The 24,027-nt window shown below is 37.2% G+C and overlaps 1 protein-coding gene across 16 annotated transcripts in view; it reads left to right on the forward strand.

Annotated features, from left to right (window-relative positions):
• Positions 1–24,027, forward strand: part of SIPA1L1 (signal induced proliferation associated 1 like 1) — a 317,068-nt gene that overhangs the window by 65,730 nt on the left and 227,311 nt on the right. For 14 of the 16 annotated variants that reach the window (XM_016118662.2, XM_016118665.2, XM_016118659.2 and 11 more), the window contains one exon: positions 5,270–5,329. The exons of the other annotated variants lie outside the window; for them this stretch is intronic. The gene's annotated coding sequence lies outside the window, so the exon portion shown is untranslated. The remainder of the gene's footprint in view (positions 1–5,269; positions 5,330–24,027) is intronic. 16 annotated transcript variants of the gene reach the window in all.

Genomic DNA, 24,027 nt, shown 5'->3' on the forward strand with positions numbered 1-24,027 from the left:
ATCGTAGAATTTAGAGTTTGCAGAAAGTATAAGCAGGGTAAGGGGAATTTGTGATGTGATGCTATACTAATCCATAATCTAGTCAGATCATGCCTGCATTTGTGAATGGTTTGCCCCCAAAGGTTTAGAATTAGCATATTGGGGCCAAGCTGGTTCTGCTTCAAAAAATTTATATGATTTAGGATATGGGTAGGGTCGCTATGGGGAGAAGATTAAGTTGTCAGAGAAACCTCCTCTCTCTGAGAACATTCCATGTAAGTTGTGCATTTGATAAAATCTGTCTTTTCCTCTCAGTATAGAAAATCATGGGTTAAAGGCCTTGAATTGCCCCTCAGCCTGACCCCATACCTTTCCTTCTTTGGTGGAACTGAAGTCCATCATAGGGTTTGTTTTCCTTAGATGGGTTGAAGGACAAACTTCTCTTTAGCAGTTACACTCATTTTCATATTTGTCAGAAGGATCAAGGACAAAAGCTTTTAAAAACCCAGAGAGGCAGTTACATTGCACTTATTTACACCCACACGTACAGGCTTCTCTTCAGCATTTTGTTATTTTTTTCCTTGCTGCTTATACAGTGTAGGTGGCCTTCTCCGGATTGCTTTCGACAGGAAATTGAGCAACTTTTCTTTTTTGGAACAAAATATATTTTACTGCTGAGAGAGGAAAAATGAAGTGTTTATGTTTTGAAGTTTTATGGTGAGTTTTTATTTAAAGACCAATTTAAATCTAGAAAAATGGAGGTAGAGGTTAGATTTCATATTGTGCACTAATATTTCTGAACCTTCTTAGTAATTTTGGGGCTTCTTTTTGTAGAAAGAAAGGAAGGCCTGAAGGGCCCCACCATTACTTTACTTCGTAAGGCAAAAATTACTTTGTTTTGTTCTCTTAGCCATTGATGGGTATTAAGAAGTCATTGATCGGCTCATTATTTTTCTAGCTTTTGTCTGAGGCCACCTTCACCAGTTGTCTTCTTTCTGTGGTGGAGGTGTGATGTGATGAAGCAGGAATTTTGAATCTAGAGTCTATGTCAGCCCTACTTTTGGAAAAGCATGTCATTCAGGAAAGCTTCCTAATGATGTGGCAAGTACAAAGGGCCTGGAGACTGGGTAGGGAGCTCCAGATTGGAGCCCTGTCTCTGCCACGTGTTCTTCCTGGACCGCCGGTCCCCCAGTGCTTTGGAATATGAGTACCAGTCTACTCACTGTCCGCCATGCACCCAGGGGCTTGCTGCCTGAGGCGCTTGTGCTTAAGTTTGATTACTTGGGTACTTCCTTTATAGCGCAGAGGATTGAAAGGAAGAAATCAGTCTATAATTAGAATATAAGCCCATATGCCATGTCATAGAAATGTTGTCCAGTGTGAATGGCGTGATTCTGATGGAATCTTTCTAAGTGTGTTCAGAAATGCTATCTTTTTATTTGAGTTTAAAATTTGCTTGTCTGTTCGTGTACCTACTTGGATTACTAGTGCAAATCAGCTCTCAGGTATGTCTAATATATGTAATTAGCTAGTTATAGCTCATTAATTATGATTAACAAAACAAAGTATGTATTTTGAGTGTTACAAGTTCCTTAACCCATTCTGTGAGTGCAACCTGTAGGCTAGTTAGATAAAATCCACAAGTTTTATTATCAGAAAATTCTTTATAGGTTTCTTTTCCCCAAAGTTTTTTTCTGACGTTCATCACATTTGGTTATGATAGAGAAGAAAAGACCTGTTGCGGGGTTTTCTCAAACTCTGTTCCGCTATGTTACGTAAGATCATCATGCGCCATGTAAGACCATAATGCGAGGACATAGTAGGTCCTCAAAGTCTCACTTTGAATGCAGTTCAGGTAAGTTTTGAAGTACCTTTTTATTTGGCTGAATAAAAGATGGGAGTCCTAATCTCCAAGGCGACAGGCTGGGAGGAGGAACTTCCCCTCCTGTCCTCACAAGGAATTGGGAGTGTCTGTGAGACTTAAGTTCTGGTTCTTCTTGCTCATCTTAGCTTTCGGGTCTTATATGTTTGGGAGTTAATGTAGTTTGGAATAGTGTTTCACCTCAGCAAAAATTAAAAAATCAGTTTCTTGGAAGCTCTTATGGACATGTATAGTCATTTGTTTTAATATTTGTAGAATAGGTACATGTACTGTAAATTATTTTTTTTCTGGCTATATTGAAATATAATAAACAATTAGTTGCTTGTATTTACACTGTATAATTTAATGAATTTTTTTCAAGTATAGTTGGCATATAATAATATATGATTTTCTGTTGTACAACCTAGTGATTATAGAGATCTATGTAACCCACGAAGTGATCATCCCACTAAATGTAGTACCCCTCTTCCCTCTTAAATATTTATTACATTATTAACTATTTTCCTTATGCTACACTTTATATCTCCATGATTATTTTGTAACTATCCATTTGTACTTCTTAATCACTTTGACCTTTTTTGTAGTCCCCCCAATCTCCCTCCAGTCTAGTAGCCCTCAAAATATTCTCTGTATCTATGAGTTTATTTCTGTTTTTGTTGTCGTTTATTTTGTTCTTTAGATTCCACATGTACTTGAAATCATGCGATATTTGTCTTTATCTCACTTATTTCATTCAGCGTAATACCCTCTAGTTCCATCAAGGCAATATCTTCTTCCATCCCCTTCCTTTTAGTCTGTGTGTGTCTTAATCTGAAGTGAGTCTTTTGTAGCATATATGTAGGGGTCTTGTTTTCTTATCCATTCAGCCACTCTGTCTTTTAATTGGAGCACTTAATTCTTTTCCATTTGAGGTACTTATTGATAGGAATGCAGTTATTACCATCCTATATTCCTATTTTTGAAACATGTTTTTTCCTCTTAAGTCCCTTCAACATTTCCTATAATACTGGCTTGGTGTTGATAAATTCCTTTAGCTTATTTTTGTCTGGAAGCTCTTTATCTGTCCTTCAACTCTAAATGATAGCTTTGCTGGATAAAGTATTCTTATTTCATCACGTTGAATATGTTGTACCAAGCCCTTCTTTCCTGCATAGTTTCTTTTGAGGAATCAACTGCCAGTTTTATGGGTGTTCCCTTGTAGGTAACTAACTGCTTTTCTCTTGCTGCTTTTAAGAGTCTCTCTTTATGTTTAACATTTAACATTTTATTATGATGTGTTTTGGTGTGGGCTTGAGTTCATCATTTTTTGGGACTTTCTGAGCTACCTTGGGTTGTATGTCTAGTTCCCTCACCAGGTGAGGAAACTTTTCCATTATTTCTTCAAATAGTTCAACTTCTTGTTTTCCTTCAGATACCGCTATGACATAGATATTTTCACATTTAATTGTGTCCCATTGGCTCCTTAAATTATTATTATAGTCTTGGCTTCTTTTTTCTTGCTGTTCTGATTGGGTGTCCTTGGCTTCTCCATCCTCTATATTGGTGGTTTAATCCTCTTCTTTATCTACTCTGTTTATTTCTTCTAATATACTCTTATCAGTTAATGTGTTCTTCCTTTATGACTGGTTTATAATTTCATTTTATAAGTTTATAATTTCCATTTCCATTTTTATGTTTTTTATCTTTTTGTTAAAGTTCTCACTGAATTCATTCACACTTCCCCTAAGTTCATTGAGCACCTTTATAACCAGTGTTTTGAACTCTGCATCTGTTAGATTGCTCGACTCCATTATTCTTGGATCTCTGTTCTGTTCTCTTATATGGTTTCTGCTTCTTTGTCTTCCCATTTTGGCCGCCTTTCTGTGTCTGTTTCTATGTACTAAGCAAAGCTACTAATTTTCCCAGTCTTATTAGTGGGGCTTTGTGTAGTAGGTGTCCAGTGACACAGTCCTGAGAGGGGTTCAGCTTCATGCCAAGTTTAGCTCCAGCCTGTGCCCCTCAAGGGCCACCTGTTAAGATTCAGTAAGCAGTCCACAGGTGCTGTGCTCATAGGTGTCTCAAGAGGCGACGCCAGAAACTGAGGCCAGCTGCCACTAGTCTGAGTCTAGACGCTGCTCAGCTTGGAGCACAGGACTCACCAGGGACATACCTGGATGTGGCGTGGGTGGAGCTGTGAGTTGGAGGAGGAGGAGTTTCAGGGAATCCTCTGGGTGAAGTAACCTTTTATCCAGTTTGATGACATCTCAGCTCTGGTGACACAGCGCCTACACACTGGGAGGGAGAGGGCTCAACAAAAGAACAATGGGTACCGTGGTCACTTCTGCCCAGCAGAGAGCCTCGCTTCCGGTCCTCACTCTGACGACTCAGTGTTCCCCAGTAAGTCCCTCGTGCCCCTCGCGCAGCCCACTGGGCTCTGGTCCTCGGAGTGAGCAGGTCTGTCACTGCAAAAGTCTGCTCGCGGACCTGGCGCCTCTTACCTTCTACCGTTGCAGGTTGATTAATTATTTCTCTTCCTCGTTGTAGTGCTTCTGTTCATTTAGATTCCAGGTGACTTTGCTTGCTCTTTGTTCTGTGTTTCTGTCACAACTTTGATTTGGTTGCAAGAGGGATGAACAAAGCCTCTATCATGTACACCATTTTTCCCCCCTACATGTACTGTAAATTTTTAATATTGGGCATGTCGGTGCATTATTTTAACTAATAATAAGCTAAGCAGTCACTGGAAATGTGTATAATTGTAGTGGAAACTTACAACCTATCTGAAGTGACCAGTATGAGAACTGTAGAATTTCTAAATTATCAGAATGGTTGGTTGCTTTTGAACAGGATTTCTCAACCTTACCACTCTGACATTTTGAGCCAGATAATTCTTTGTAGTTGGGGGCTGTGCTGATCATTGTACGATGGCTAGCAGCATTCCTGGCTTCTGCCCATTAAATGCATACCTCTTTCCCAACTGTGACAATCAAAAATATCTCCAGACATTGAAAGATATCCCCTGGGGTATACTGGTTTGGAACAGTGGTTCCCTTAGGCAGGCTACATTAAAATCACCTTGTGTGGGGGTGGGGTGGGCTTCAGTCAGGATCCTGGGTTTCTTCCCAGACTTCTTGATTAGATTATGTGGGGTGAGGACCTAGATCAGCTTTCTGCCTAGAGACTGAATAGTTAGGTTTAAGAATTTGTTGTTTTAAGTGGTAGTGGCTATTAGCTGGCTTAAATGCATGTTGAAATGCACATAAAGAGATTATAAATTAAAGAGGGTTTTAGAGGTAAAATATATGTCACAATTATGACTTGATTTGTAACAGTGGTTTTCCCCCCCCTTATTACTGAGATACAGTTGTGTGTTTTTCAGAATTTGAAGATAACTCTATTATATTAAAGTTCATACTTCTTTTAATCTAGGCTTTGAGAGAATACCTCAAGTTGGACTCAAGCAAGATTTCCTAACTGAAGTGGCAAAAGGTGAGTTGCTGGATTAGTCACAAAGTTGTGTTGGGGGAAGGGAACGTCACTGAAGTGTTCATTCTTAGAAGATGTGCTACTTACAGCAGTATTTTGGTTTAGCAAGCATAGACTTTATAGTTTTCCCCATTGGTTCTTCCTCATTTGTTATTTTACTGCTGAGAGGCAGAAATGGAAACGGAGAAGGGGGGAACACCCGTGTGGTTTTTAGTAATCATCTTTATAGATAAAACAGTTTAGGTATTTTTCTGGCTACTTAATAATATGGAGGTTTTTGTTACATACTTATGTTTCTGTTCCATATTAAATAACGTTTCAAGAAAACCTTACATGTGTTTCTTAAAATTTGATGGGAGTTTATACCTCAGCCCATGTTCTAAATAAGAATCTTGTTAACCCTGATGTATTAGTGTATAACTTGGAATACCCTGTTTACCCTGCAAAATAGAGGTGATTGGATGATCTACTGTTTGACTGCCATTTACCATTGATCTTGGAGTGATTGCCCTCGGTTACTGCTGGGGAGACACCCACCCAGTCCTACCCTAGGCCTATCCTGATGTTTTAGTGGACATGTCTCAAACATTTTAATCAGTTGTCAAAAGGTGTTCTTATTGAGAAAAATAACAGTTTCTTGGAAAAGGAGACTTTTCTATAGACTGAAAATGCTGTACTATGCTAAACTCTTAAATTTGGATAAAACAAGTGGTTTGGGGTTGTGTAGGTTTCATTTCATTTGTTACTTTGTATTTAACTTTCATAGCAGCCAGATGCTGAAACAAAGACCTTGGGATTTTTCTTATCTGCTGCTTTATCAGAAGTAGAAGCCAGTTGCCTAAGGAGTCAGCTCTTCTGGAGTAGCTGCATCCTAGCAAGGACACACAAGGTTATCTGAGCATCTCACCACAACAAACTTTTGTGTAGAGTTTAGGGCTTCTTTTCTGAAGCCCACTGGGTAATTGGAGCAGGGCTTTCAAAGCCTTGCTATTTCTAATCTTCCTTGAATTTCAGTAAGAAAATAGGAGAATGATTATCTCTGAAAATGTTTTTAAAGTACATTAAGACACTTCACTGGTAGCATTCATTTGAGCATATCCAGCATCATTCTTTTAATAGAGGTGGAATCCAAGAAAGAATTTTGGATCTCTGTAATTTTTAGCTACTTGAAAAGTCCACATTTTTTTTATTAGCAACACAGCTGAAAAACTGTATTTGAGAGTGTAGTATCTTTGGAACCATCAGGAATTCCTCAGTGGTGAGCAAGCAGCCTGCAGGCATGCTCGGTGAAGACAGCCATAGCTCAGGTAGTTCAGGAAAGAAAAAAATTAGTGCATGTTATTGAGCACCCTCTGCTTTTCACCTCAATCTTCTAAGTTATTTTCAGGATTGACTTTTTTTTTTTTCCTCCTGAGAACCTGTATACTATAGAAATGCGTGCTTTCAGTATAGTTTCTGTGTATCTCATAGTATTTTTTAAATGCTTAAGTATTAGCTCCTGGTTAATATACTTCAATGTGACAGTTTTTAGCAGAGGCCTCTCAAGTTTTAGGATTATTATGAGGCCATGCTTGTTTAGCTTTTATGTTGTAGTGGCTACATCTTGTCTTTTGAGTTGCTTAGTTTAATAATCTGAACCCCTGGGCACTTTAATCACTTTTTTTAAATAGTGATAATATCTGGTGATGCTAGTACTGTAGATCTGTTAGATCGGGTGGGAGATTCTTTAAGGCATTCCTACTCGCCCAGCCCTATCAGGCAACAGATAAGCAGGCCGCGATTAAACAGTTTTCCAGACCTGCTGGTGGCATGACTCTTCTCTTGGCATTCTAAATGTATACTTCTTTCCTAAGTTCTCTTTCTCTTCTTAAAAGATACTTAAAACAGTTCTCTCCTTCCAAAAGAAAACAAAAAGACACACAAAAATGTACAAAACCTTATACTTTCTATGTAGTTCCATGTGTATCTTATTAAATCATACTTATACCTTTTTATTTTTTTATTTTTTGAGTAACGTTTTTCTAGAATATAAAGTTGAATTAAGAAAGCACACTTTTTACTTTCTTCAAAAAATTTTTAAATTGCTTTATTCCTTGTAAACATCTAGCAAGAAACATAGAGTGATGTTAATGAATAGCGACCTCTGACTAACTAACATGTGCTTTATTCATTAAAAAATGAGAATGATTTTCCCAAGTATTTTTGCTTTGGATTTTCTCTTTTTTGTATAGACATTTATGTACTCATAGGTAGATGAGGTATTATTTAAAATTTTCTCTTATTTCAGTTTGGTTATTGCATCCCAGGCTGCTTATTTTAATGGGAGAATCATTGAAGAAATTTTAAGAATTTTTTTCTTAAAAAAATTTTGTTTTCTTGAAAATAAAAAAGAATAGCATGGGTCACATTTACTTAGACTAATGGTTTGCTGATATAATAAACAAAAGTAAATATATACTTTTTAGTGTTTTATGGGAAGTTTCAACCATTTAGTAAGTGAAAAAAGAAACGAAGAAAATGCACGTTCGTGTATTCTCCTAGATTTGTGTTATATGTAGTGTTAGCAAGAATCCTAATAATCATAATGCCTTCTGGTGGCCTGGACATAGAATGACTATGGCAGATTCAGAGGTCAGTTAAAAAACGGAAACCCGGAAAACATTTCCTCCCTGGTCGTCCAGCCCGCGGAACTGTGATCTGACCCTCATGTCCACTGATGGGACGCACCCTCTTTGTTCCTCATTATTCTGACAAATTATTTCTTCCTTAAGTTAAAACAGAAGAGAACAGCTGTTCACATCTAATACAGTTTTCTCTTTAAACATAGTCCAGTGACGAATACAGTAGATTAACTAATAATAGGATTTTGAATATATTAACTCTAAAAAGAGAATAACTCAAATGTTTACCTTGAATAGACTTTATTAGATTCTTTGGGACAACCTAAGTTGAACTTTAATGGTAGCACTGAGGGTACAAGATGGAGACAACTTTTTAAGATAAATGCTTGATGAAATTTTACGAAGTACATGTTAACTATAGTATGAATGTATTAAAAATTTACAGCAGCAAAGAGATGTCTGCAGAGTTTTCTTTTTATCTTTGTCCATGACCAATTGGAATTGAGTTTGGCATGCCTCGAGGTCACCTCAGAATTATTTCGTTATGCTTATTTATTATTCAAAGCCTTCTTTGTTCTTAAAAAAGAAAATTATATGCAGTCCTTCAGCCCAGCAAACATTTTTACCAGCCTGTAGAACTGTGTTATCACCCCTTCACATTTACGAATGCTGTCATACCCTTTTTCTCTTCAGTGAGAACAACTTATTCTCACCGACTTCTTGCCTTTATGTTCTTCAGAACAGAAAATACAAGTGTCCACTTTAAACAGAGTTGCCTCATTTAAACTCAGTCTAGTGCTGAACAGAATGCATGGTAATAGAAAATGAATTAAGTTCTTAGAGGAGTGCCTTATTTCTTAGTATATACCTGGTCATTTTTGGGGGGCCCAGGATGTGTACGGATGATTCTTTATAATGATACCGTGTGACCCGATTTCTTGACTGTCTAATTAAAATTTGCAAAGAGGAGCGATTTGAACAAAAGCCTAAAATAAGGGATCAGAAAACAGAGAAGCAAGAACGTGAACCATGTGTGCAAATGTGGGTGATGTGAGTGAAGGTCAGGGTGAGAATCGTGCAGAGCTCTGCCTCATCCTCTCCTCCTTCTTCCTGCCTTGCTTGATAAGTTGGGTGTGTGGTATTTTTGAGGACCTGGATTTTGGGAGCAGATCACAGTGGGTGACTAGAGATGAAACTTGGGGAGAGCCTGCATCTGCCAGTTCATGAGACACTGACATTTCTCAAAGGGCTTGGGAAACTTCGTGGTGGGGGTTTTATTTTAAAACCTGGACTTTATTTTAATGTTCGTCAACACCAAAACATATTTTATATGTAAAAGGAAGTTATACATATCTTCACTGGTATTTGAGTGGCTTTCAACAAAATCATGCATGCAAAATTAAGGCCATATTGTGGGTGAAGTCTCATGTGTAGGCAAGTCCAGTATGCCATGTTTTAGAGGTCTTGGTGTCCCTGGGAGGAGATTTCATCGTGTTTTTTTAGAAGTGAATTTTAAGCAAGAGAATATAGAGAGGAGTAGGCTTGAAGAAAGCTCCTGCCCACATCTGCACAAAATGTACCAAAGTCTCCAGTGAGTTGATGATAAGGAAAACACGAGAGGTGTGGGCCTGCAGCCCTTCCTCGTGGCACCAGCCTCTTCAGGGCTGTTTCCTGAACCATTGTTTGTCTCAGCACATGGGTAGCTCTGTGTTTGCCCTGTAATGGTTTTCTTAATAAAAATGGACTGATGGGTACTCTGGATGCGTCTTCAGGAGGCTAACTAATGAATGGTTGCTGAAGATCTAATGGACTTTGATTTTTTTTTCAGGGAGTCTTTTATATTTTTTTAAGTCTATAGCTTAATTCAGTAAATGACCCTTTTCTGCTACTGACTGATGTGTTTTTTCCCCCCAGTCAATTGGAAAATAAATGGTTTGAGAAATCGACTAGGTAACATTTGATGGGTGTTGGTCTTTGTACAGGGGCCTCTGGGCATATTCTAGCCTTAAAGCTTTTATAGTTACAAGAAGTAAGATATTCTATTTCTGTTGCCACTAGTTTACTCCCTGGATTTATTAGTGGAAAAGTTAATTCAATTAAGTAAATAATTATTTGACACCTACTATACAGAGAGAGTTTTTTGCTTAGTGTTGACTAGGATAGAAATACAAGAAAGAAATGCCCCTTGTAATTGAGCTGTTTTTCTAGAACAGGAGATAGACATCATTAAAAATTGTTATAATAAATGACCCAATATAATAAGGCCTTTAGTAGAAATAGAATACATTGAGGCATCTATAAAAAGAGAATTAAATCCATGGAGGTGGCATCCTTGAAACTGGGTTTGAAAGATCAATCAGTCTGTTACTAAAAGAGGAACATTGTTTTTCCATGTAACCAAAATAATTTACACTTGTTATATAAAATCTCGATGTTTCTAAAAGGCACAAGGTCAATGTAAAAAAATCACACCCAACTCCCACCAGATGACTCAGCCTCCTCCACCCAGAGGTAACTGTCCCTGCTAGCATTTTTACTTTTTTATTTATGAGATTTTTCAAATGTACACAGAAAATGGAAGCTAAGCAGGGTCAGGCCTGGTTAGTACTTGGATGGGAGACCACCTAGGAAGACTAGTTGCTGTAGATGTGTAAAAAAAAAAAAAAAATCAAATGTGCACGGAAGTATAGAGAATAGTATGATGAGGCCCATCACTTAGCTTCAGCAATTACAGACATTTTGTCATTTTTGTTCCGTCTGTCTTCTTCCTGCTGTCTGTCTGTCTTAAGTTTTAAAGCACAGCCCAGAGGTAGTGTACCATTATACTATTTAACCTGTAAATACTTAAGCATTTTTAACAAATAAGGATCTGAAAAATTTGTCACAATATTATTAATCTTAATTTAAGTTGATGATTATTTTAAAATATTGTTTACTAATTAGTCATTTGGTCCATGTTTAGTTTCCTTCATTATCTCTAAATTGTTCTTTTACAGTTAGTTGGTTGGAATCAGGAACCGAGTGTTAACACACAGCATTCATCTCTTTAAAATCTTTCTTAATCTGTAACATGTTCCCTTCCCTCCTCTTTTTTATATAATTTATTTTAGAAGAAACTGGGTCATATATTCTTTAGGACTGCTAACATTTTAATAGTTTTCTTTCATTTTTTTTTTTTTGTTCTGTGTAACCATGTATATATTTTAAAAGCAAAACTGGGATCATACTGTATATGCTGTTTATAAGTTACTTTTTGTGCTTAATGATACAATGAGGACATTTATTCGTCTATAGTTAGTTTTTGTTTCCTGTTAAATCTTAATGGCATTAACTAAAAATGAGAAAGATGCATTTGACTGTATCTAAAGCAAACCTTACATTGATGATATCTATTGCAACAATAGATTTCCTTCTCTCCTCCCTCCCTCATCTCCCTCCTTTCCTCTCTTTCTTTTTTCCTCTCTCTCTTTCTCCTTCCCTCCATCTCTTCTTCCCTCCTTTTTCACACCAGCATCTGTTGAGGATGCAGTTCCCTGAATTGAAAGTCCATTTTTTCCCTTAGGAATGTAGATAGATGGTTATTTAAAAGACAGTCTGGCTGATGTTTCCTTGACAGGGTTGGGAATAGAGGAGGTAAATGGTTCCCAGCCAGGTCCTGATATTCTTGAGTGTCCACTACATGAAAGGGGCCCTTATTATTATTACCATAAGCTGACCTTTATTAAAAAGTTATGTTGTTGGTAGTGGTTAGCAGGTCTGCTTTACATGCAGAAATCCTGGGTTTGTACCCCAGGTGGAGTCACGGACCATGCCCCAGGTGCTCTGGGTCCCCCTGGGTGCGCTGTAAGTGCCAGGCCTCAGGTGCATGCTGTGAGCATGTGGGAGGAGATGCCCTGCCTTCATAGATCCAGTTCTTAAGGGGAAATGACAACATCCATAGGTCAGGGGTGGGAGTGGTGGTGGTGGTGGGAATTGAGGGAGAAAAAAAAATGTTTGCATTTTCCCATAAACCTAGGCTACGATTGGGGAAGGATTCTTAAGGGTTAAAAGGGACCATGACCATTTTAACTGAGTGATGTTAACATAATTTTAACATTTCTATATTAGGTCCTCATTCAGTTACTGTAGAGTTTCTAGCCTGGGAAAAAGAATTTGTGTGTGCAGGCTCACACCAATAATAATTAATTATACCAGCTGAAGCTTCATGTGGCCATTTAAGTTGAAAGTCTTCTGTTCTTCATTAAGTAAAACCCTAGCCTCATTTGTGATGTTATGGTTGCTTCTTATAATTTGTCTTCTTGCATTTAATTAGATTTTAATTTAGCAGTTGCAGAAGTATTATCTTTATATCACATTATTCTTTAATTCTAAGTCACTTAATAACCCTGTAAAATCCTTGTGAGATGTTTTTAAAAATTTTTTAATAGAAGTAATAAATGAGTCTATAAGGTTTACTCCCCACCTCCCTCTTCCTTGTTCCTTTACTAGCTCTCCAGAGGCAAACACTTTGTTGATTTGCTATTTATGATATAAAAGTATTATATTTTTGTCTTTTAAAACTTAACATAATTGGTTCATATTGAATATCAGTAACTTTTTTTCATTCAGTTACATGATTTGAAGATTTATCTGTGTAGTTCTTCCTTTTTAACTGCTGCTTAGTGTTATGTAGACTAGTCATGGGAATATACTATAGTTTTCCCACCATTTTCCTATTGCTGAACTTCTGGGTTGTTTCTGATAGGTCCAGATTGCAAATAAAATTGCAAAGAATAGCCTTGGCCTTGGCTTTGTGCACATGGCTGTATGCTTCTCTAGGCAGTTGTCAGGTCATGGGATATTGTAATAGATACTCCCAAATTGTTTTATCAGGACTCCCATCAACAGAGGATGGGTTCCTTTTTTTTTTTTTTTTTTAAATTTTTATTTAAATTAGTTTCAAGTATACTGTACATTGGTTAGACATCTATATAGTTCAAAGAATGATCCCCCCTCCAATTGCTTCCTCCTTCCCCTGGCCCTCTACCTAGCCATCATATTAATGCTAAACTAACTGTATTCCCTGTGCCATGCTCCCCATCCCCACGACCAACTACCAACTACTAATTTGTATTTCTTTAACCCTTCACCCCATTCTCCCAGTCTCCTAAACCCTCTGTCCATCACCAAATCATCCACTATATTTTGAGTCTGTTTTTGATTAGTTTGAGAGGATGGGTTCTTTTAATTCCACATATTTATCTAAAGAAATAAGATGGGGCAGGAGCTAAATTTAAAGAACTCACTTGTTTATAAATAAGTAGACCTCATTAATGTTCAGTTTTGAAGTTTTTTTGAAGACTGGTTTTAATTTTTGGACCATCTTTTGCTACCGGATGTGAATTTATTCATAAGAGAATTCTGCAATTAAATAGTTACATGTAAATTATGATAATGGCCACCGAGCTTTTGTATAAAAATAATACATCATTTGAGAATTTGTGCGTTGGAGATTAAGCTGGGTGCGAGGGTTGTCTTAAGTGCTTCTGAGGGTTGGAAAGCCTCTTCAGTTAACTGCTAATCTCTGTTCTAATGGCTAAGGAATGTGTTGTGTATTCAGCATAACACCCACCTCATGAACACCACAGGCAGGGGGAATTCAGAATTGAGAGTCACTACTGAGGCAGGAGTAGGCACAAGGCCTCCTTGCGTTCCCCTTAAAGGACATTCTTCAAAGTAAAGATGGTATCTACCCTTCTCCTTTCCTTTGGTTGTTTGGCTGATGGGGAAGACTGATACAGCTCCATATTCTTTTGCGCTCTCAAGAGGAGAATGTAAAAATTGTTTTTGATTAATTATGCTCAGGAGCTCTGATGTTCGAAGTTGTCAGTCTTCATATGCTACTTCTTTCTCTACAATAGTTATCACGCATATTCCTTTTAACTTCTAAATCTCTGACTGGAGGTCTCTGAGCCTTGCTCTTTTCATCTGTCTAATGGGGCAAATAAGCCACACACCCTGCAGGATCGCCAAAGCGTTAAGCGCCATTGCGGTGCCTGGTAGGAAGCAAGCAAGCTCTTAGCTGCGCTGGACCAGAGAAGTCATCGAGTCCAACCTTTCATAACAGATGAGAAAACTGTGGTTAGGAGTGTGAAGTAACATATAGTTAATCCTCCTTCAGTTGGTCCTAACGACTAAAGTAATCTTTGCCGCACATCAGATCACTTCGTGACTCTGCTTCTTGAGAAACCACAGAGGCGGCTTTTACGCACAGCTTTTTCCTTGCCTGGAATTTCCCTTTCTTCTCACCACCTGTCAGTTACCTTATCCTCCTTTGAAACACATTCAAGTTCATTTCCTCAGGAAGGCCTTTCTGGCTAATCCTACAGGTGGATGTTATTTCATATCCTCATCTACTCAAGTATTTCTTTCACTGTGGAAACGTGAACTTTTTGTATGTATCTCGGAAAACTCTTTTTTTCTCCCTGTTGGTATTTATAAGGGACCCGTACCGTAAAATACTGGTTATTTAGGGGAAAAGAACTTCTTTAGAAGAAAACCATGTTTGTTAGTAGTGCAATGCCATTTTTGTGTTTTGAAAGACAACTTCAACTGACAGATAATTAAACTCTCAATATATACCGTAGTATGGTTTTAGCATATCCCCTCTTACAGGCCTTTGCTCTGTTTTTTTTTTTTTTTAAATACACAATCACCTTTCAAGACAGTAGGTCAGAGCTAAGGATTATGTTAAATAAATTAGAACGATTACCCACTGATAGTCCTGTATCTTTTCACATGGATGAGCATGCCTGTAACTTTCCCCTAGTGTTCTCATCTTTTTTTCCATGCTATGAAAAATGGTAAACAAATTAATACCAAGTAGCAGCATACGCTTACAGATAACTTGCAGAAGTTATTTGTGAACTAACTAGTCCATGAAAGATCATTTAAAAGCCAACCTAGAAGCTTTTATAAAATTCTAAATGTGAATGAATGCACAACTGAATGAATGTTTCACCATACAGCATACACATTTTAATGTAATTTCAACAGATATTTGAATAGAGAACTGTTTACATATGGCATCTGTTTATAATCAGATATTATTATTATTATTATTATTATTATTATTATTATTTTGTGTGTGTTAGGCCACTCTGGGACTAGAGAGGAAGTATTACAGGTGCTTCTTTCCCAGTACACACAGACAAAAGCATGCACTGGTGCATTTGTATGAAATAACTTCAGGGTCTTAGTTTGTATTTGGGGTGTGACCTGGAAGGAGCCTTAGCTGTCATCTGTTCATTTTATAGATGAAAAACAGATATTCGCAGAGATCAAAAGATTTGCCCAAGGTTATATTACTTGGTGATGTTGACGCTAAAGGACCGAGCTCTGGGTTTGTGAGGGGGGCGTAGAACCATCGGTGCCTTTTGGAGAAACTGAGTGTTATTTCTTTACTCGTTCAGGGACCTCAGAGTATTTCCTAAGTTATTTATCTTTTTTATTTTGAATATTTAGAAAATTAGGTATTGATGGGGTTTGAGGCTAGAATTTTTTCTTTGGACATTCTTTAGCACCCTGCCGCAAGATTTTTTTTTCTTGAGAAGACATCATAGAAAACCAAAACTTTGTCTAAATTGGAGTTTCATCACTTTTTTTATATTGCCAAATAAGTAATTTTTCTTTGAAAAGCATGTTAATAGCTTTTGTGAAAATACTTTGAAAATTTTAGGCAGTTACACATTTTTACCTTTTTAAGTATTGACTCGAAGTTAATTTTGCCTAACTTCTGCTGTAAGGACTGGATTTTATTTATCTTTATATTCCCTGCAGCTCTTAGCACAGAGCAAAATGTTTAGAGAGTTCAGTTGGAGGGTAGTTTATTTAAAATGCCTCTCTCTATTTTCCCAAATCCTCAGTGAGCATGACTTCACCCTTCTTGGCCTCTTGCTTTTTTCTTCCATGTCATTGTGAACTAAAAATTGCAGGAAACTCGAGAAGAATTGTTTGGATATTTGCAATACAAAATTTCTTACTAATCAAAAATCTGGTCACTAGCCAGAATATGATTTCAGTTTTCATTTGTCAAAAAGTCTTACCATGTGGACAATATTCTCCAGATCCTTTGAGTACAGAAATGAGTTGACATGGCCCCTAGTCTTAAGGACCTAAAATCTATTAGTTGAGGCAGATGTGTATTTAGGTGCAATAATGGAAGTATTAGAAGTGTTGAAACAATATGTTCACTCTTGATGATTCTCATTAGCAATATATAGAGGGATATGAATACCATAGAATGGTGTAAGTTCAATCATAAAGTAATTTTTTTAAATTACATTTTGTGTTTTAAATAGCTAATCCATGCTCCTAGAGTAAAATCCAAAACATTATATTGTGAAACTAAATTGCATAGGTTTTATTCATATTTCATTAGGCTTTCTGCTATTGTTCTTTACTTTTCCAGGATCAAATCCAGAAATGTCATATCGCATTTTGTATGTATGCTTTTTAAATTTATTTTTGTACAAATGGTAGCAGACGGTGCTATGCTTTCATTCTGTTTTATTCTAGCTTTCGGTTGTACTTTATCATCCAATTTCTTGATGATGGCCTTTAAGTTGTTTTGGATCTTTTGATATTATTAACAGCCACTGGGACTGTCCTTGAACTTGCAGCCATGAAGGTTTAGATAGAGGAATTTCTGGATTAATGAATATGCTTCTTTATATATTTGATTAAGTACTACTAAACCGCCCTCCAAAGATACCGTACACATTACACTCCCATGGCAATGTATGCCTTTCTCCTCCCTCTTCTGGTAGTGTGTTATTAACCTTTTGATCTTTACCAGTTTACCAGCCGAAAAAGGGAATATCATTGCTGTTTTCCTGTGCATTTCTCTGGTCATGAATGAGGTTGAACATACTGTTGTGTGTTTAAAAACAGTTTTTCTGTGAATTGATTCTTGTGGTCCTTTGCCCATTTATCTATTGAGGTAAGCTCTTTAAATAAAAAAAGAAGTTAGTACTTTATGATAGGAGTTGCTTATTTTTCCACTGGGTTTATATTTTGACATTGATGGTAATTTTTGCCATTTATAAATTTATTATTTTTGTCTAATCAAATTGATTAGTCTTTTGCTTTATGGATTTTAGATTTTATGTTTTACTTAGAATGGTCTTATGCTCTTCAAGTGTATAAAAAAAGGTCTTCTGTTTTCTTCGAATACTTTTGAGGTTTCTTATGTTTAATGTTTAAATTTTTAAATTGTTATTATTTATTTTTTTTGGTGTGAGTTGGTATTCCATTCTTTTTTTCCATGTGGCTACATAGTTTTGCCTATACCATTTATCCAGTAATTTATCTTTTCTGCACTGATCTTAAATAGCACAATCTATTTTTCATTGCTATGTCTCTGAAGTATTTTAGAATTTTTATTTTATTCTTCGATTTGATGGTCTATTCATGAACCGATTTCTATTTATAAACTAACTTTTAAATTATTGTGTAACACATTTTACTATCCGGTAAGTATTAAGGCTATTCTCCTTTATTACTCTTTTTTTCCCATGACTACTCTAATTATTTTTGCTCGTTTATTTTTCCTTGTGAACTTTAGACTTAGATTCTGAATTTCTAAAATAATATTTTGTTAATCTTAATGGAATTGTGATAAATTTACATATTAATTTTGATTTTTTTGAAAGCATTGATTCTCTAAGAATTTGTTTTGTATAATTCAAATATTTCTTTTGCTTTTAAAAAATTATTTTTAAAAATCATGCTGATAATATATAAAGGGCAGTTACACATAATCTTACTTCTCACAATAAACTTTACTGTTTCATATCTCTCTTTCCTTTTTCCTTACTCTTTTGGCAATGCTGAGTCATGCTTTAGAATCTTTATTTTATTACTTTATATTCTGTAATTATCACAGTGCCATGCATACAGTAGGTAAAGGTTAAAGAACTCATCCAAACTGCCATGGGACCCTCACTGTGAAGTGATTTAGGAATACCTATTAAAATTTAACACGTATGCAATAACCCTACAGTTGCGTTACTTCAGCATCTACCCCAAGGAAAACGTGCATCTTACCCATGAGCTCCGTGGGCAATGGCAATTCATAGCCCAGTTCTATAATGCTGAGCACTTTTAATTTGATGCCCACCTTATCTTTTAGTTAAAAAAAAAAAAAAGAAAAAAAACCCCCAAAACTTCAACATTGTAACCCTTTAGATAAACATGTTAGAATCAGCTAAGTATTTTTTTTCTCTTTCAAATATCTTAAGTCATCACCCACATCTTTCCCCAATTTCAATTATTCATTCTCCCTTTCGCTGCTGAAAATCCCTTTCACGAGCCACTGTGCCTGACTGCAGTGTCCTCGAGTGTGTTGGGGATGGAAATACTCTGGGTCTCCTGTGGTCCTCCTCCTCCTCTTCTCACTCTTGCTCTGTCAGCATAATGAATCCTGTTCTTCACAAAGATGGATCAGCTCCACCCACTGCAGCACCCTTTTATCTGCTCCTCATTCCTTTGGGGAGTATAGGCTCTTCATCCCTATCCTGGATCTCAAATCTACTCCCATATTTTTGAAATCTTTATTTCTATCCCAGGCAGTTCCTTCATGTGGCAAACATTTTTGTGCACTGTGGTGGTGTGGGGTGGGGGTGGAGGGATGTGATTGCTTTCATACCACATAGACTTGAATCCAGATTGCATCAGAAAACAGAAAATTGTTGTATGCAGAGGCCTAGAAACAAGTATCTTTCATTGTCTCAGCATTAGCTTGGAGTGAGAAAGAGAACAGTCTGGTAACCTGGGAATTAAGGGAAGCAGGGAGGTAGAATTGGAATGTTTAAACCACTAAGCAGCTATTGGATTGGTGCCTGAGTTTGGGTCATGTTCTCATGTGCTTCTCTGCAGTGTGTGTGCCTCCCTTTTGGACCAGTTGGAAATCCGTGGGCTGGTTACTATGGGGATTGATGGGTGCTGCTGGCAGTGGGAGAAGGGAAGTTCTTGGGACCGAGCCAGAAACTCTGGGAGAGCAGGGTTTCTCACCCCTCTGGCTCCCGCTGACTGTTCTTGGCCTTGATTAGCTGACTTGATTTTAGTTTGGCGAGAGCATTTCCAGCAGCTCATCTCTGGTGTCCCCGGGAGGAGACCAGTGGCCCTCTCTCAGGCCGACTTCAGAGAAGAGGGTGGCACAGAGGATCATTAGTTTGCCCTGTGAATTTCTGTTTTAGCTGTTGGCTCTTCAGGCTTTGGAGGAACTCAGAATTAAATTCAAGCTTCTGGTTCTTTTCACACTGTCAGGGAATGTGCTACAGACAAGGAGAGGGAAAAGTCAACATTTAATTCCAGAATCACAACCTTTCCCTCTTCTTCACTGCCACTGCCCCTCTCATGGAGGGGGGAGAGGGAGGGAGGGGCGGGTCAGCATTCAGTTTTTGTTATAGGCTTGCTGATTTTGAAATGTTGGAGATAGAAAACAGATGTTTTAATGAAGTGATATCCATTGGAAAATAGCAAGTTCAAATATATATTTTATAAGTCGACTTTCATTAATATGATTAATCAATAACTTAGAAAGCTCTGCCATAGTATATATGCCAGTTTATTTTTATAACTACTCATAAATATGGAATGCAAAGCATTGATTTATTTTTCTAAGAAAAGTATTTGGCTTGAGGAGAGAATATTAAAGTATAGTGGACATCATAAATTTCAACAAGACAGAAAGTATTTCCCCTGATATTTTTGGTTTTAGTTCACTGTTTTCTGTTGTTTGATTCTTTTACCACTAATGAAAACCTTATTTAGGGAAAACTTTTCCTTTTGATTTTGAGAGATTCTGTTGAGTTCCTTCCTTAGATGTAAGACAGCTGTCTAGATCGATTCAGACCTTTACTTTGGGGTCTTAGAGGTGATCAGTCAATTGGTAGAGCAACCATGTGATGTTGAATTATCTTGTGATTTGGACAGTTTCTTTCTAGAAGCTTTAACATTCCCTTTTAATTCATTTAATTCCTATTCTGTGTTGGGAGGAGGGACTGGAAAGAAAGGCCATTCATTACACATCGGCTTTGACCTCTAAGAGCTTCCAATCAGGGAGGTAGGATGATAACAAAGTACAGAGAAGGGTGTGGTAAGATGTATCAGAGATGAATTGCTGAAGTGTGGTGGTAGTTCCAAATTTAAGTGACCTTCCTTGGGGCAACTACAGAAGCCATCATAGAGGAGGTAGTATTTGAGTGCCTAGCACTTCTGTAAGTCGCAGCTTTTGTTATTCGAACTGGATCTTAACAAGGATCATTTCAACAGGTGTTTTTCTTTGTTTCTCAGCCTCACAGTCTCTCAATACTCTGATTTTTATTTGTGTGCTTCGATTTATATCTCTGTAACACTTCAAACCTGAGAATCCTTTTTTTCTAGTTTATTTATTCACCTGAGGGCCTACGGACTGCCAGGGAGGGAATCTAGGCTTCTGTTATAAATGTTCCATGAGAGGAGGAGCCTCCCACGGAGGCGACAGGTCATACCTCGACAGAGGGGAGCACAGGGCGTCGAGTGGTGGGAGCTTTGAGACAGGAAAGGCTGCTAATTCTGAGGATGGGATATGGGGGCGTAGGGGCCCAGACATGGGAGTCAGAGTTTTGCACTGATCCCTTATATTTGTTATTCTACTGTGAAATAGATGCAGCTCATCCCTGTTGACTAGTGAGAAAGCTGAGAGGCTCATGGTGTTTTAGTGCTTTCTCCAAGGCCAGTCCAAGGTCAGACTGTCTACAGTTGTTAGCATTGAGATTTGAACCCATGAGGGCAAATGGTGCTCAGAACTTCCTGAACCTTGCAGGGTAGTTATTATGGCCCCTGTGTTCTGATTGAGGTTAGTAAGGCAGGTACTTTGTTCAAAGCCTAACTGGTATGTGGCAGAGTTGAGACTTGAATGATGTTTATTTCTAAAGTGCACACTCTTTCCAAATGGAGAACCTGTGGACGTTCCGCAGAGGGGGCACTAACAAAAAACTCAAAGAGGCAGCCCTTAAATCAGGCGTGGATGTAAGTTAGAATTATAGAGAGGTATCAGTGGGCGCTTAATGCAGGTGAATATATGACAAAAGGAATAGAAAACAGTAAAATGAGGAATATGTTCAGGTAAGAGAACATAGTTCATTCAGTTTGCCTGGAGTGGTAGCTTCTGTGAAGGGGTGTAGAGGGAAACAAATTGAAAAATTAGTTCAAAACTGACTTGGAATGCCCGCTTAAAGAGTTTGGACCCTTTTTACTAGGTAGTATCGAGAAGCCTTTGATGCTTTTAGAGCAGGTAAAGATGGTTGATATGATTTTTTTTTTTGTACTGAATTTGAATTTTATCTACCTTTATCTTTGAATGAAATTAGAATTGTCCCTAAATTCTTTAAAAGATAGGGCTAAGGAAAGTTAAGATTCAGTAGGAAAAAAATGTTTACTATCTAGGAAAGATTGTGAAACCTCGTCGTTATATAGATTATAATTCTGATTGTACAGATTTTCAAAATTTTGTCAGCTTGAAGAAAGTGGCCATAAGAGGACTGGAAACATAGTATTCTCATAAATCTGTTTGAATAGTGGTATTTCTGTGACTTATTTTACATACATAGCCACTAAAGCTGCCACAGAGGTTATTTATGGGTTTGTTTCCATCCAAAGTCTTGCATAGGAAGTCTTTCCCATGGGGCATAAGGCCGGCCAAAGCATGTAAAGGGGACCTCTGTATGGCCTTCTCTGGGCTCACTTCCCTAGTCCCAGACCTCATGTGGCTGGTGTCCTTGTATTATTGTCTTGAAGTTCTCAAAGGGTCTGGTTGAATCTTTAGACATCTAGATTATTTATAAAAATAATAGCCATCATACCGCTCGTCAGAGAGGATTATATTTTTATACTTAATAAAAATTTTCTCATCAGTATCAATGTAAAAAGATTTATTCAGAACTAGTTAGGACTGATGGTGAAGCGGTCATGGTTTTTCACTGGGCCTGGAAGCGGTGGCACAGAAGGAGATAGTCTGCAGAGTATCGTCCTAAATAAGTTGCTTGTTGAATGAATTTTGGATGAATCTTGGGTGATTCTTCCTATGGAGAAGCTATTGCACTTGATGGAAAAACTGGTTTTTACTTAAGACTCTTTTCTCCTGGTTCTATAGGTTTTGTTTAGTGATAAAGATTTTTACATGCTTTTTTGCATATGTTTCTTCAAAATGCTCATGACACTTTGAAATTCTTTTTAAATAAAATAACCAAATAGAACAGAAGTAACTAATAATATGAAATCTTGTAGGCTAATTAAAAAATATAGAACATGTAGTATCAGCACTTTTTTCCATTCTCTTTAGAAAGGGTCACTACCCTACATTAAGATATCTCCTTTTTGGCCAAGATTTCACTTACTTGACTCAAAGCCCAGAGTATAGATGGAAGCGCGAGAAGGTTTGACAAGCATGGAACAATAATGAGATTTATTTTGCCTCCAGGAACATAGAATTTATTTTTATAATTCTCATAATTAATTATGGAAAAATGTGATTTTGTTAACATTTAATAAAGAAAAAGTTAAAAAAGTTAAATGCATATTAATATTAAATGTGATTTGTTTTTCTGATAGAGTGATAGTAAAATATGAGGCAAAGGTGATTATTTGAAGATTTTGTTTTTTCTAATAGAGGCTTCTGTTCTCTTCAGTATAATGTAGCATCGTAATGTGGCATGTTGCACACTGAGGTGATTATTAGACTATCCTTAGGCAGTTTCTGGATACCATCAATCTGGGAGCCAGTTACTGTAGTAGGTGGGGTGATAAATTTTGTGCTCATAGCTCTTGAGTTCAAAAATTCCTAAAAATTTATTTTTATACTATTAAGAAATTTCTGTCTCTGAAGATATTTAGCCTTTTATAATTCCATTCCATAATTTTGCAGCCCAGTGTCTAGGGTGAAGGAAGGTAATTGAAGCATTATACTTAAGACCTTAGTGGTGTTCTAGATACTGTCTGTTCTTAATATTTTTTATAAGGTAATAATCTTTTAAGTCAATCAATATATCAGTTTTGAAAACTGGTCAGATTTAATCATTAGTAAAGAATTTTACCTTTTATTCTTGTTGTATTCTTGTAATCCTGATGGGATGCGAATGGGTAAAAATGAAATCAGTTTTCACATGGAAGTCACTTGTCAAATTGCAGCAGAAGATATTGCCGACGTTTAACGTATTCACGATGATTTACGCAGAGAGCCCTTGGACAACCAACAAATGTGCTTGCTGGAGTTTTTTCTTGGCACTGTTATGATCAAACTATTTCTCTTGATAGTTATAATCTTGTTATGTTAAGCAGATTAACCAGAATAATTTATGTAGAATTTACACTTTTAAGATCAAATCGAACTCAAAAATTAAGTGTTATATACACATATATTTGTAGCCGTAGTTACAATAGCCCTTCTTTTAGAGACAAAGGAAGTCAGCAGGGATAACTTCTGTACAGTGGTGTCATATTCTCCCAGTGGGGAAAACCACTCTTCCTCCTGGTGCTGAAAAGCTCTTACACAGGGGACCCCACTCTCCACGAGCTCTATGGAGTCCATCCCTTGGCGCCCGCCTAAGTGGGAGGGAGAAGAAGAGCTTAGAGTTACACTTTTTATCTCTTGGACCCATGGGGAAAAAATAACATGTGAAATCCAGACAGTCTTGGAGATGTTTTTCTTTGCTTATCAGTTTCTGTCCAGGCAAAATCCTATTATAGTCATTAAAGAAAAACAGAACAAGGCATTTTTAAAAGTCAAATGTTGATGGTGTTAGGACTTTTTTTTTGTTGTTTTTTTTTTTTGTTTTCTTTTTGGTGTGTATGTATTCAGATACTCTTGAATTGGGGACCTGGATTCTGTGTATGCTTAGCAGGTGCATTAGGGAGAGAGCCAGGCAGTTCATGTCTCTGAAAGTAATATCCATGGCCATCTCTTAGGTGCCTAGGGCCATTACAAATAGTGTGGAGCGACAGCCCTTTCCAGCCCCCTGGACACAAAGAATGGTTTCATTTACTTCAATGGGACCAGTG

The sequence above is a fragment of the Rousettus aegyptiacus genome, unplaced genomic scaffold (genome assembly GCF_014176215.1).
Source record: "Rousettus aegyptiacus isolate mRouAeg1 unplaced genomic scaffold, mRouAeg1.p scaffold_m13_p_3, whole genome shotgun sequence".
NCBI classification, from domain to species: Eukaryota; Metazoa; Chordata; class Mammalia; order Chiroptera; family Pteropodidae; genus Rousettus; species Rousettus aegyptiacus.